This window comes from Peromyscus maniculatus, chromosome 10, assembly GCF_049852395.1.
Source record: "Peromyscus maniculatus bairdii isolate BWxNUB_F1_BW_parent chromosome 10, HU_Pman_BW_mat_3.1, whole genome shotgun sequence".
In the NCBI taxonomy this organism is placed as follows: Eukaryota; Metazoa; Chordata; class Mammalia; order Rodentia; family Cricetidae; genus Peromyscus; species Peromyscus maniculatus.
In genome coordinates, this window is record NC_134861.1 from 11,718,680 (window position 1) to 11,732,313 (window position 13,634).

Genomic DNA, 13,634 nt, shown 5'->3' on the forward strand with positions numbered 1-13,634 from the left:
AACACATAGTATGGGCTGGCCTCGAATTTTGTTTGGGGTGTGGGTGTCCCTCTGAGGGAAGAGGGTGTCAAGAAGCTGATTTAGAGGCTTGGGTTTGCACAGGAGAAATTTTAAGTGTGGCAAGCAGTGACAGCCAAGGGGCAAGGATAGGACTTCACCCGCTTCCATGGTAGTGTTCCCCATCCAGTGGGTTGTACATGGGGCCAGCCCTCATTGTCCCAACAAGGACACGGTCTTGCCCACAAGTGGGCCATTAGTTTCAGGGGGGTAACCAAGCTTTCTGACACTCTTACAAGGAGACAGAGGAAAGTCACCATGTTGGGGAATGCCCTGAGGTAGCTGGCCCACTTAGATCATAATTTAACTTTTAAGCAAAGACAATTTCATCCTTGCTTTCCTTGTCTGTCAGAGCAAAGGCCGGGATGAAGAATCTGTGAGGAATGGCCCTCATAGTCTGCCCTGCAAGCTGGTGCTTTGCGTAAAGACATGTGAGAGGCCTCCAGACCTCCAGTGAGGTTAGAGATGCTGCCCAGAAGGCTGTTGGGATGGGGAAGTCTCAAAGCAGAGGACCCACCAGTCTTCCTGGGGTTCTGGGGGCTATTCAGTCCCATTTTAGGACAATTGGCTTCCCTGCTTTTTTCATGAGGTGCTTTTGTGCCTATGAACCACATTCCATTCCATGTGGCTGCCTGGCTCCGGGGCACATGTCAGCTCTTCAAAGATCTGCCATTATCACAAGAGCCATAACAAGCAGAAGATTTCTTTCCCCCATCTTCCCTGAAAGCTTAAGCACCAGGCTCTTCTCATTTCAGAGCCTCTATTTTCTTTCCCACAAAGCAGGTACTTCACAAAAGTCGACAGCTTGTAGCAACCTTTTGAGTTCAGTACACATTTGAGAAGAGCAGAGCTTTCCATCATGTGATAAAAACATTGAGTTGGAAAGAATCAGGGAAAATGTTTGACAAGTTTCAACCATGAAGTTTTTATGGCCTGTTCCTGGACCTGTTGACTGTGAGAGCAGCCAGTGAAGTTAACTCTAAAAGTTATTTCTGCCAAGAAGAGGCATCAACAGGGAGCCCGGGGCTCCTTGCTCTCTGTCTAATGTTTTATTATATTAAAAAAATGATTTGAAGACTGATTTTATTTTCAAAGTGTGTGTGTGTGTGTGTGTGTGTGTGTGTATCTGTGTGCAAGCATGTGCATACGAGTGTAAAATCTATGGAAGTCAGAAGAGGACATCACATGCCCTGGAACTAGACTATGGTGGTTGTGAGTTACTATGCATGGATATGGGGACCAAAATCAGATCATCTGAAGAGCACTCTGCTTTCTGAACTGCTGAGCCATCTCTCTAGCCCTGTTATTGCATTTTATTTACTCTATGTGCATGAGTGTGTATGTGGGTGGGGCATAGAACACATCATGAAGGTCGGAGGACAACTTGTGGGAGTCAGTTTTGATTTTCTCTTCCAATCATAGGGGGTCCAGGGATTGAATTCAGGTCATAAGGTTGGTGATAGCATCTTTACACATGGATCTGTCTTTCTGGCCTCCATCTGTGCTTTCTAAGCAGCCACAGGGTCTCAAAGGGCCCATCTGTGAGGAACAAGGGCCAATCATACTGCCAGTGGGACTCTACATAATCAGTAGTCATTGGTGAATATGACCAGCCAGCATCCCACTCAATGGACTAGCACATCAACCAAGGGTTGTCTGAGCCCTGCATGTGACCATGATGACAGCCCCATCCTCCTGTGGGCTCACCTCATGTCTCTTGATTCTGAAGTAGAGACAAAGGTCTTTTTTTGTGTGGAATATTCTGTTTTCATAGCAAAGGAGGAAGAAAACAGCCCCACATTTTAGCAAATGCCTCTGACATTGTCTGTAACTACTGCCCTGTCTTCTAATATCTCATCGGCCACAGTAGGTCACATAGCATTAGCTTCCTCTCAGGACTAGGAAGCTTAGCTGTGGGGCAGTGGCCCTGAATTGTTTACACAGGGTGGGTGAATTAATGTAAGCATTAATATGGTCTTGCATGGGCTGCAGAAGAAAATCCAACAAGAGTGGAATGGATAAAGGGGGGAAAAAGACAGAAAGCAAAAAGGTATAGGGAGAAAACAATGACCCTCCTCCAACTCCCAGTCTGTTTTGTGCACAGTTTGGCCAGGAACTGGTTTCAGCTACTCCAGCCTTGCCACTCACAATGCTCAGTTTGGCTTGAAGCTCCAAGCCTTCGTCTGATCCCAGAACCTTACCCTCAGCACAATGCCAGCAAGATGTAGGTCCAACATCCTCTCAGCGTCCAACTTCTCCAGAGTGGAGCACACTTCTCCCAGAACCTGGAGTCTTGTGCTTCCTCCTGATTCTTATTGGATGATGTAGTACTGGCTCCATCTGTGATCAAGGGAATGACTAGATTGACTAGATCCCAGCCCCCTTCACAGAAAACAGGAATTCAAGATGGGGGCAGCAACCTCCAAGAGGCACATGAGGAGGGCGGATGCACACATGTGACAAGAAACAACCGGTCTTCTGAGCTCCTGAAGTGAGTTGAGCCATATGAGACCAGTCAGGTCACTTCCGATGCATTTTGAAATAGCTTTTGCCTCTTCTAACAGCACAGAAACATCTTCTTGCACTAGAACTATCATCTGCAAGATGTTAGGATCTAAGAAGTTTCTGATAAGAAGATCCACTTATCAACCTCCATTGGTAATTGCAACTTGGAGGCTGCATATGAAACCTTCCACCCCCAAAGTTCCATTTTCTTCCCTGTAAAATCCCAAAGTCACTGGGAGATGGTGGTGCACGCCTCTAATCCCAGCAACAGGAGGCAGAGGCAGGTGGATTTCTGTGAGTTTGAGGTCAGCCTGGTCTAGAGCAAGTTCCAAGGCAGCCAAGGATACACAAAGAAACCCTGTCTCAAAAAAAAAAAAAAAAAAAAGTAGCCAATGTCCTGCACTTGGGCCCCATGTCTACACCCTGGGAGAAGCTGCCATTCTTCATTATTCTCAGGAAAGGACAATCTGTTTCTGTAGAGGTCTGGCTCCTCTTTTACTTCCATATCACCTCCTTCAATCCCCAGCTAACAAGTAGTTCCAGCACTTGGGGGGTTGAGGTGAGAGGACTGTTGTGAATTCCAGGACAGCCTGGGCTACAGAGTGAGACCATACCTCAAGAAGAAAGGAGGAGAGAGAAGAAGGGAGGGGGAGGGAGAGAAGTGGGGGAGGGAGGAAGGGAAAGAGAAGGAGGAAACAGGACAGAGTGAAGGCATTAGGCTCCATTTGCTGTGGATGTACCTATCTATAGTGATCTGCTCCATCACTGTACCCACTCCCAACAGAAACGAAAACATCCAAGAAAGACTTCTGTTTCGTGGCAGCATTAGTCACAGTGACTTAAAAACAAAAGTATCCACTAAGTAATGAATACATAAACAAAACAATGTGTAGGCCTACAGAGGGCCACAATGGAACGCTAAGGATGTAAGTTGCTAACACCCACAGAGTCAGCAATGTAGATGGATTCCAACTCATGTTAGGTAAGGAAGGACGGCTCACAAGACCGTGATCATGTGATTCTAGTGGTACAAAAATCTGTGCAGACTTTCCTCTGTGAAGACAAAAACAACAACCAATGTCAGTATTTGTCTGGATCACAAAAGGCAGCGGGCATTGGTTGTAAATTGAACCCCAGGAAATTTGTGGGCTCAGAAAAGTTAGGGGGTTGTGGCCATGGCTTGACTGTGGCCATGATTGGATGTGGCAATGGCTGTCTGCCTGGGCAAATTTTCTAAAGTCACTGGACATACCTACACAGTTGGGGGAATTTCATCAAAATTGTCAGCAGCAGCATGGACATCGGCTCCACCACTTTCTCACCCCCCAGCAGCAGTCTGGAAGATGCTTCCATCTTTTGGGGACTTGGCTCAGTTACTATTGGATCATTGGCTCTTTAAAGAGAAGAATTTCAAGGTGAGCCACTATGACATGGGCCTGGGGTTTATTAAAATTAGTTTAATGTAGATTTTAAGCACAAGACTTAAGAGAACGAGAGGTGTTTGGGAAGACACGCCTGCAGCATGAATGTGGGTTTCAGACCTCATTGTCTTCACAACCAATAGTCATACATAATATTTTGGTGGATCCTGAGATCACAGGATGGTTCTGAGGAGCAGCTGGAAAAAGACAAATAATAAAGTGAACTAACACAAGGGGGTAGGGAGTTGGGATACCTTCACTGTGATCAAAGTTAACAGTCTTATCTGTACGATTCTCAAGAGAATAACCAGGAAAGAAACCTGGCCATCCTGGAGGCATGGCCTCTGTTCTGCTGCTATTTTAATATAGAATATGAGTATTTTAATGTAAAAGAAATATTCCTGGATCTGCCAGCAACTTTCATAACAAATGTTGTTGATTATGCTTGAATTCATGATTTTCAACTTGAAAGATACTTCACCAGATCTAGGGTGAGGGACTCTTTCTTTCTCTTGTCCCTAATCTCTTTTTTCTTTTCTTTTCTTTTTTTTTTTTTTTTTGGTTTTTCGAGACAGGGTTTCTCTGTGTAGCTTTGCACCTTTCCTGGAACTCACTTGGTAGCCCAGGCTGGCCTCGAACTCACAGAGATCCACCTGCCTCTGCCTCCCGAGTGCTGGGATTAAAGGCGTGCGCCACCACAGCCGGGCACTTGTCCCTAATCTCTGTTTGGCCTCAGTTTGCTGGTAAAAAAAAATGTTTCAACAAGTATTATTTTAATTGCTATGAAATATTCCATTAAATAGATGCACCACACTTCTCTGAGCGCCTTCAGGGTGAAATTATTTCCAGAGCTTCATAATCTTAATTGCATCAATCCATAGATTACTACATAAATCTGTGCATATTTGTGTATTAATGATTTCTTGGGGCCGATACCCTGAAACAAAACATAGACCAAAGGAGATGTCCTCTGCCCTAGTGTTTGATACTAAAGGGTAAGGACAGTTAAAAAATGAAACAAGACAGTAATGGATACCTCTGTGGGAAACTGAGGGCCCAGAAGTGTTCTAAGATAGGCAGACAAGTGACCAGACACACTTGGTCACCTTGTGAAGAGTATAAAAAAAAAATGAAGTGTAAATTAGTTTTTTTTTTCTAAATGTAGCGGTGAAGAGTGAAAATCAAGAGCTCCTGGGTTTTCTGTATAAACTGTATGTCAGGGTCACAAACACCTGACAACTGCAGCATGCAAATGCCAATGGGGTAACCCTAGCTGCGGTGGAAGAGGACAAAACATGACCACTCTGGATACTCTCCCAGAACACCTTCATGGTGGTCAAAGAGATGGATCTTCAGAATCTTGGGATGTAGAGAAGCAGGTTCACAGCACTGGTCTTAGACGACGCTGTGGGACCTCAGCAAAGTCCCGTGAGAAAAGTATGAGAGCAGCCAAGCTCATGCAGCTGTCCTGCTGAACGCTACTTGAGCCATTCCAAGCTGACCCTACTCCCAGGAAGGGTCAAGTCCTGAGCAGAGCGGTCTAGGTCTAGAAGAGAGCAGCTAGGTGGTGGGCAGCCAGGCTTTGCCCTTGCCCTGCTGTGGTGGAACGTCTTTTTTAGAATGTGCAGCCATCTGCGGCCAATTGGGGTGCGCTAGGACACACCTGAGAAGCCATTGGACCCAGGTCTGCTTCCTGGAGGCTGCGTCCTTAAGGTTAAAAAGTCTAGGCGAAGCTGCGTCCTTAAGGTTAAAAAGTCTAGGCGTTCCTGGTTTCTACAGAGCAAGCACTACCTTTTAGCAGCAATGCTTCCTTCGCTTACAACCACTTCTCTTCTGTGCCTCTACTTTAAATTCACACCACATCTCAGGAATCAGTTCCCACAACTGTCTTCTGCAAAGTGGGAGAGTGAATCCCTTCAGAAGTCAGGGGGTGGGGGCCAGCTCTTTTGCTGGCTTCCAGCCCAGGGAGTTCCATCTGTTGTTTGCAAACTGTGAAAATAAATGAGTCCACTAGAAGCCCTTCAGACGGCACCCTCACCCTCGTGGACAGAACGCTGTGGAGAGAGGTTGCTGGCCCCATCGGCACTTGTAGCTACGGGGCTGGTTAAAGTGTCCCCAGGGTCCGCAGCGCGGGCTTTGGAGGCTTCCCGTCTCTTCTGTCTCCTTGTCTCCTCGCCCGCGACACCCTGAAGAAGCCCTCCAGTGATCTCAGTGCTGGACCAGGCGACCTCCGCCAACGCCCACCCTAGGGGTAGCATATGCCTTTTGGAACTGCTAAGCCAGGCGGAGCCTAATGAGCTCCTAGGGTCCCCTGGGTCCTTCCAGCTCCTGTGACCAGGCCACTCTGGAAGAGCGCGAGCGCCACCTTCCGGCCTCTCTTGCCCCGACACGCCGGCCCAATCGCCGGGTAGCATACCCACCAAAGAGACAGACCTTTTCCTTAGAGATTGTTGCAGGTACATGGCAGGGTGGGATCCGACGTGGGCGTTCTCTTGGGTCCACGTAAAAACACAACTCGTTCCTCCAAGAGAATTAGAGAGAGTTTGTTCTGGAATCAAGTTTGAGTAGCTATATCTTTGGAAACAGATTCAGGTTATCCCAAATGTTACCTTCCAAAGTCGTAACAGCTGGCAAAGGTTTTTTTTTTGTTTTTTTTTTTTTTGTTAGTAACAGAACAAAAGAAAGTCATAAATCAAGGCACTTTTCAAATACATAGGTGAAGATGTCAGGTAGGCGGGTTTTGGCAAGCAGCGTCTCTGCTCTAGGCTCTAGAAGACAGATGCTCCTGAACTTGAGAAGAGACAGACAACTGGTGAGCCTTTTCAAGCTGGGCATTTTCTATTTCTTCTTTTAGAACCTCTGTTTCCTGTTTCAAAGCCTGAACAGTTTTCTCCTTATTAGCAACTTTGAGAAGTTCAACTTCTAGAAGCTCTTCCCCAGACTTGTCCATCTTTCTCAAGAAACCTGATCACTCTGCTTGGCCTTTAACTCTTGAACTTCTTTGGTCAGGGTTGAGTTTTCCGTTCTTGTGGCATTCAGCTCCTCCTCCTTGGTGGCCACCTGAATGAGTCCGGTTTCAAGTAATTCTTCTACCGTCTTCAGCTCCTCATCTTTTTCTTGAATGCATTTTTCCATTTGTTCCACAACATCTTTATTAGGCTGCTGAGAAACGACGATCTGCAGTTTCTGAACTTCCAGCTGTAATGCTTTGTTCTGGTCGTTCAGAATCTTAAATTCTTCCATTTTGCTTGCAATTTCATGCTGCAGCTGCTTTTCAAGCAATCTTATTTTATTATCCTTCACCTGAATATTTTTCTGCACCTTTTCTACCTCATGGACTGCAGCATCTGACAGCATTCTCAGCATGGGGATTGGTGGACACCAGCGGTCTGTTACTACATTCCCAAATGATTGCCTTGATGTTCACAAGACACAGCGGTGGGCAATGAGTGGCCTTGAAGGGGCTAACATGGCCCCAGGCTGTTCAGCTCTGGACCTGTTGCATCTATGTTTTAAGTGATCGATCCCTGTGAGACAGCCCAACAGCCTGAGGCAGGACAGAGGAACAGGGAAACCAAGGGGTCACAGAGAAGACAGGAGCCATCCACTGAAGTCTGCTTGCAGTCTCTCAGCAACTGAGAGGCCAGAATTCCAGGCAACCACATAGACTTAATATTCTTTTTATAGACAGACTTAAAATGAGAAGGTTGTAATAGTATTGAACCGTGTGTAAGGCCTAAGTGTGTATGGGCTTTTTCCTTTCCCATTTATACTTTAAAAAAAAAAAAAAGTGTCTTAACTCTTGGTTTTTCCTAGTCCAGTTGTAGTCTATCAAGAGCACCTTAGGGTCTACCACCATATGATATGGCTTATATACACAGGGACACACACACATGCATGATTGTTCTCCCTCTTCCTCATTCACACATACACACACAAATCCTTAGCAATTCTTTAAGATGACCTTCAGAAGCCACTAAAATCATATATATGGTATCGTTAATCATGTGTGCTTGTGTGTGTGTGTTACTGTTCAGACATTTAAGTTCGAGTGAGTGCATTCCTTTCCCTAACCCTCCCTTTTTTTCTCTTGCACACACACACACACACACACACACACACACACACACACACACACACCCTTAATGCCCAGGCTTAAATTTGCTGTAAACTTCTGTCTTACTCAGCTCCATCTCTGCCTCACACTGACTTGTCCTTGTTTCTTTTCTACAGTGAAATCAAGACTTGAACCTTCAGCTGAGTGGAAGTTTCTGAGAAGTCCTTAGGTTGCTGGAGATGGTGCCCACACCCCACCATGTCTGGTGACCCCACTGTCCCCCAACACCTACAGACACCTTGCAAAGACTGCCTTGCAGGGACCAGTCATCAGCAAAGTGTGATTTGCTATTGTATGAAACTGTCCTCTAAGCCCAACTGTCACCATCAGGGGTTGTCTATCAGGAGTTGTGTTGGGCCTGCTTGTTGCCTATTTACCTTCCCTCATAGAAGGAGGGGCCAGGGAAGTCATGAGACCCTCAATTGAGTGTCCAGTCCAGCCCAACCTTCAGACAGTCCTTGGTATAGAGGAGTGTGGATTGAGAAATAATAGATTTGAAAAATAGAGATGTAGACGTAAAAGAAAGAGACAAGAGACACAGAATAGCATCGAGAGGGCTCTGGGTCAATACCACTGTCACCCTGAGTTTATTACTCACAACCTTTTTATACCCAAAGCAAGAGGGGCAAAAGACTTCCCCCCTTTCAAGGACATCATGGTTCAAAGTACAAACAAGTGTAAACACCTCCTGGTAACCACACCTTTGGCAAAAGTCCTGTGATGCAGCCTTGTGGGGCAAAGGCAAAACAAGACGAGACTCTCTGACCTTGAGTCAAGATGGAATAAGACCTCACTATGAGGCTCTATGGGCCCCCACATTTGAGTATCCAGCCACCCCTCTCAACCAGCTGTGTGTAACTCTGTCCTAATCCCACATGGTCTTGAGGGAAAGGTTAGAGGATATAGTTGGGGAAGGATTAGGGGAGGGGGCTCCATCTATGCAGCTACAGGGGAGCCATCATCCCTGCTGGGTATAGACCAACCCATGAGGCTGCTTTAAGGTCCCCTCCATCTCCACCCACCACCCATCATTCTTGCTCTATAGGAAAGCCCAGTAACATCACAATGGCTTCTGCAGAGTGACCTTTGGTGCGTTCATACTTCACCTTGTCACTTGGATCTAGGGGTGGGGATTGGACATTGTTTCTACCTCCTAGGGAAGGAATTTTATCATCTCTGATGATGCTTATGCCTAAGTGCTCTGAATGTATCCACCAGAACTCTGTGGGGGAAACCAGCAAAAGACAAGTAGAAACCCGGGAAAATGGCTAACTGGGATGCTTATTAGCATATCAAAGTGGATGCTGGCCTCTAGGCTCACTCAGTACCTATAGCTCCTCTCTATTCTTCTCACCCTACCCCCTGTCCTAAACCTGTCCAGCCCAAAGGCCTCCCTCCCTTCCCCCAGCTTCTCTTTATATAACCCTGCTATTTCATCCATGTGCTCTCTTGGTCCTCTGGTCTTGGCTCTTGTCCCCTCTCTTGTTCCTCTCTCTTCTCTTCCTCTCTTGGTCTCTCCACCCCCTTCTCATGGCCTGGTCCAGTCTGCTGGCCATGTTCAATCTGCTACTTTCTCTCTGCTCTGGACCCTTCCAGATGCCTACGGCTGTACTCTCCATCATGTCTACAATAAAAAACCTTCTCCTCAACCATCCCCCCCCCCGTCTGTCTGTGTGTGTGTGCATGTGTAGAACTTGCCCTCTCTGCCTCATACTGTGCCTGATATATGAGTCTCTGCAGCTTCCCTGAGAGAAGAGACCCCCCCACAAACACGGTGCCTTGGAGGGTGTTTTCCTGGTCATTTCAAGGTGGGCACCTGAGTAGTGCTCTGAGAACCTGCTGCCTTCTTGATGGCCTCTCACTCAGTTAGAAATGTTTTCCTGCCCAAAGGTCTTTGTAGCTCGGGAGAGTACTTATCTAGCATGTGTAAGGCCCAAGGTGCAACCCCTTCACCATAACCCAGTACACACACACACACACACACACACACACACACACACACACACACACTGCATAAACCACAAGCCTATAACCACAGCACTTTGGAGGTGGAGGCAGAAAGAGTCAGAAGTTCAAGGCCATCCTCAGCTGCAAAGTGAGTTCAACAGCAGCTGGGTTACATGATACCTTGCCTCAAAAAAAAAAGTTTTTAATAAAAATAAAATGAAATAAAAGAAACATCAGTATAGCAAGCAATTTCCTCTGGGATAAACCTCCATCTTGGAGAGAAGTTCATTAAGACACAGGAAGATAAAAGGGATGTAAAACAGTAAGATTTCTAAGGGGAGAGGGGAAATAATCCTGCAGGGAAGCTCCTCAAGCTCAGAGGTTAACAACTCAAAAGTTTCAGGAAGTCCCTGAAACTGACCAGATTCCATAGGCCCCTCCCTTCTCAAGCATATATAAGCAGCAAAGACTGCTGAGCTACCTGGAAGAAGCAGAAGCCAGCGAAGCCACCTGGGAGAAGAAAGCAGCTGAGCTACAGAGAAGAGATTCTCCAACCCACCCAGCTGCCTGCAAGTTGTGCAGCAAGTGCCAGGGTCTCTGCGACTTGCACACCAGCAGAATGATGATGACCGATGACATCATCTGCGAGAAGGCAGTTCAGGTGACCGATGACATCATCTGCGAGAAGGCAGTTCAGGTCAATACAACTAAGTAACCAGTGTGGGTTCAGACTTCAGAAGTCTGACCCTGAGTTTATTTTAGGCACATGTAAGCACAGTACAACTTGGCAATAACTTAATCCCATGTGTACAAAGCATACATAAATCTCCTCGAGGATAAAGTAAGCTAAATAAAGATCGAACATGACTGCATTGAAACTCTTCGTAATGCACATTGACACCTTCCAAAAAATAGGTTCTATAGATTGACTGAGAAAATTAAGCTCATGGTAAAGATCTGGGGAGAGAGTCTAGTGTGGTCTCTGCCACACAGGGCAAAGGTCACCAGGCAATTGAACACAATTACTAGGTTATAGTCCCTCCTTTGAAGGAACAACCTGTGTGTTTGGGAACATTCCAGGTTCCCATAGTGCTAATCTGTGAGTACTAGAAGTGAGTGCCAGGTTTCCATCTTTCATGAGTTGTCACCTCTGCTGAGGTGAGGTTTTGGTGACACAGCTGTCTTTGAGTCATTTCTGTTCCAGTAAGTAACCTGTGCTAGCTAGATTTATGTCAACTGAACACAAACTATATTTATCTCAGGAGAGGAAATCTCAGTTGAGAAAATGCCTCCTCAACATCAGTCTGTAGGCAGGCCTGTAGAGCATTTTCTTAATTAGTGATTGATGGGAACGCCCCAACCCATTGTGAAATGGTGCCATCCCTAGGCTGTTGGCCCTGGGTTCTATAAGAAAGCCAACTGAGCAAGCCATAAGGAGCAAGCCAGTAAGCAGCACCCTTCCATGGCCTCTGCATCAGCTCCTGTCTCCTGGATCCTGCCCTGTTTGAGTTCCTGCCTTGCTTTAGTTCCCACCCTCACTGCTTTTGATGATGAACTATTTCATAAAACTGTGAGTGGAATAAACCCTTTCCTCCCCAAGTTGCATTGGTCATGGTGCTTCATCACAGAATTTGTAGCCAATTAAGACATAACCCATCACCCATATTCCTATAAGTAACTCCAATAAAACTCATTGGTTCATCAAATTGGACTTTGGTGCTATCCCTAACTTGATCTGCCATCAATTCCCCATCTGGAGTGAGTAGATGTTTGATCAAGAGTAGTTTCCTTCAAGAGACACCAGCACAATTGAAATGGTGAGGGCAAAGAAAAGACTGGGAACTGGGGTGTCAGGGCAGGGGCGTGGGGAAGGTGGGAAAAGAGCGGGAAAGGCAGATGCCTTTGCAGATAGTGGGGTTTAAAGAGGACAGCTGGAGGCAAAGGGAAGAGAGCTGTGAGGAAAGCAGGACCACAATCGTGTGCATGCGTGCGTGCGTGTGTGTGTGTGTGTGTGTGTGTGTGTGTGTGTGTGTGTGTGTGTGTACAAAGGGCTATGGCATTGAAGCAGCATGAAACACAGGGACGTCACTCCTCAGAGCTCTGAGGACCCATGTGGTTAGGACAAGCACTTGGAAAAGACATTTCTAACAACCACTGGCCCTTTACTTGGTCACACAGGATAACTGAAGGCCGTATGAGAGTCTGCCATCTTGCCCTTCATTTTGTGTCTTTCTCCTTCCCTTCAGGTCAGTGCTAATCGCTCAAGGAGTATCTTTCCACTTAACCTAAGCCACCCCAATCCCAGGCTGAAGGCACAAGGACGCCATTAACCTAAACCTGTCATCACTTTGGACTCCAGGAGCAGGTCATACCCCCACCCCCACCCCAGTGAGGGCAATTCCCCATGAGGAAGAGGCTGCACTCTGAAGCAGAAGTGATCATCTTGTAGGAACCAGATCTCTCCCTGCAGCCTTGTAGAACCCAAGCTGACCTCAACCAGACCGCAACTGCCTACCCTGCTTAATCATGCAGCCCTCTTGTTCTTGACCCAGTTCTGGCATTATTAAAACCTGGGGCTCATGTCTGGAAGATGAAGTGGGGTGACTGGACCCCTTTATCCATTCTTCCCACTGTGGCCACACGGTTAATTCTTCTCTCTCTGATTTTCAGTGTTGTCTACCTCTCTCTTCCGTTAGCATATGGAGTCATGGCTGAGCCTAGCCTGTGGTGGCTGCGGGAGTCCTTCCTGGCTTTTCCCTAAAATGCTGGTTGCATGGCTCCCCCGTTGATTCAAGTTAATGAATAGCACCATTTTCATGCCTTGGGACCAAATCATCCTACTCGGGCGGATTTACGTGGTTTTATTTTTTTAAGGCGAGGGAGAGAGCTTCTTTGGGAAAGGCCTGGATAGGAAGAGTGTTCAGGGGGCCACAGGAAGAATAGGGCGGTAGAGAAGAGTGAGAGCCAGCCGCCCTGGGGAGCAGCACACAGGATCCACAGCCTCTCTGGGCTCCCCTCAGTTTCTCAGCTCTGAAGGAGGCTCTCCTGTGAATATCCACCTCGGTGGGAGGTGAGTAGTTTCAAACACTGCAGGATGAAGCCTGGCCCAGGGAGACACGTGGTAAGGGCTCCTTGTTAATGTAACTGAGTTCAGAAACTAACCATCAACACTATGCTTCCTGACACCTGACTGGTCACCTGACACCTGACTGGTCACTTTTCTTGTTGTTCTGACAAAACCCTAGGGAGGGAGGGAGGGAGGGAGGGAGGGAGGGAGGGAGGGAGGGAGGGAGGGGAGAATAGGTTTATTCTGGCTCACAGCTCAAAGGTGCAACCTATCATGGTGGGGAAGGGGGCAACAAAGGGGCTCTCAGCTGTGACAAGAGCATGAGGTGGCTGGTGACATTTCATGCATAGGAAGCAGGGGTAGGGGTGCGGGGGAAGCCATCACTCAGCTTGCTTTCCTTTTATTCAGTCCCAACCCATGGAATGGTGTCACACAAGTTCAGGATGGGTCCTTTCCACCTCAGTTATGGCTCCCTGGAAACCCCCTCAGCCATGCTCAGGGGTGTGTCTCCTAGGTGATT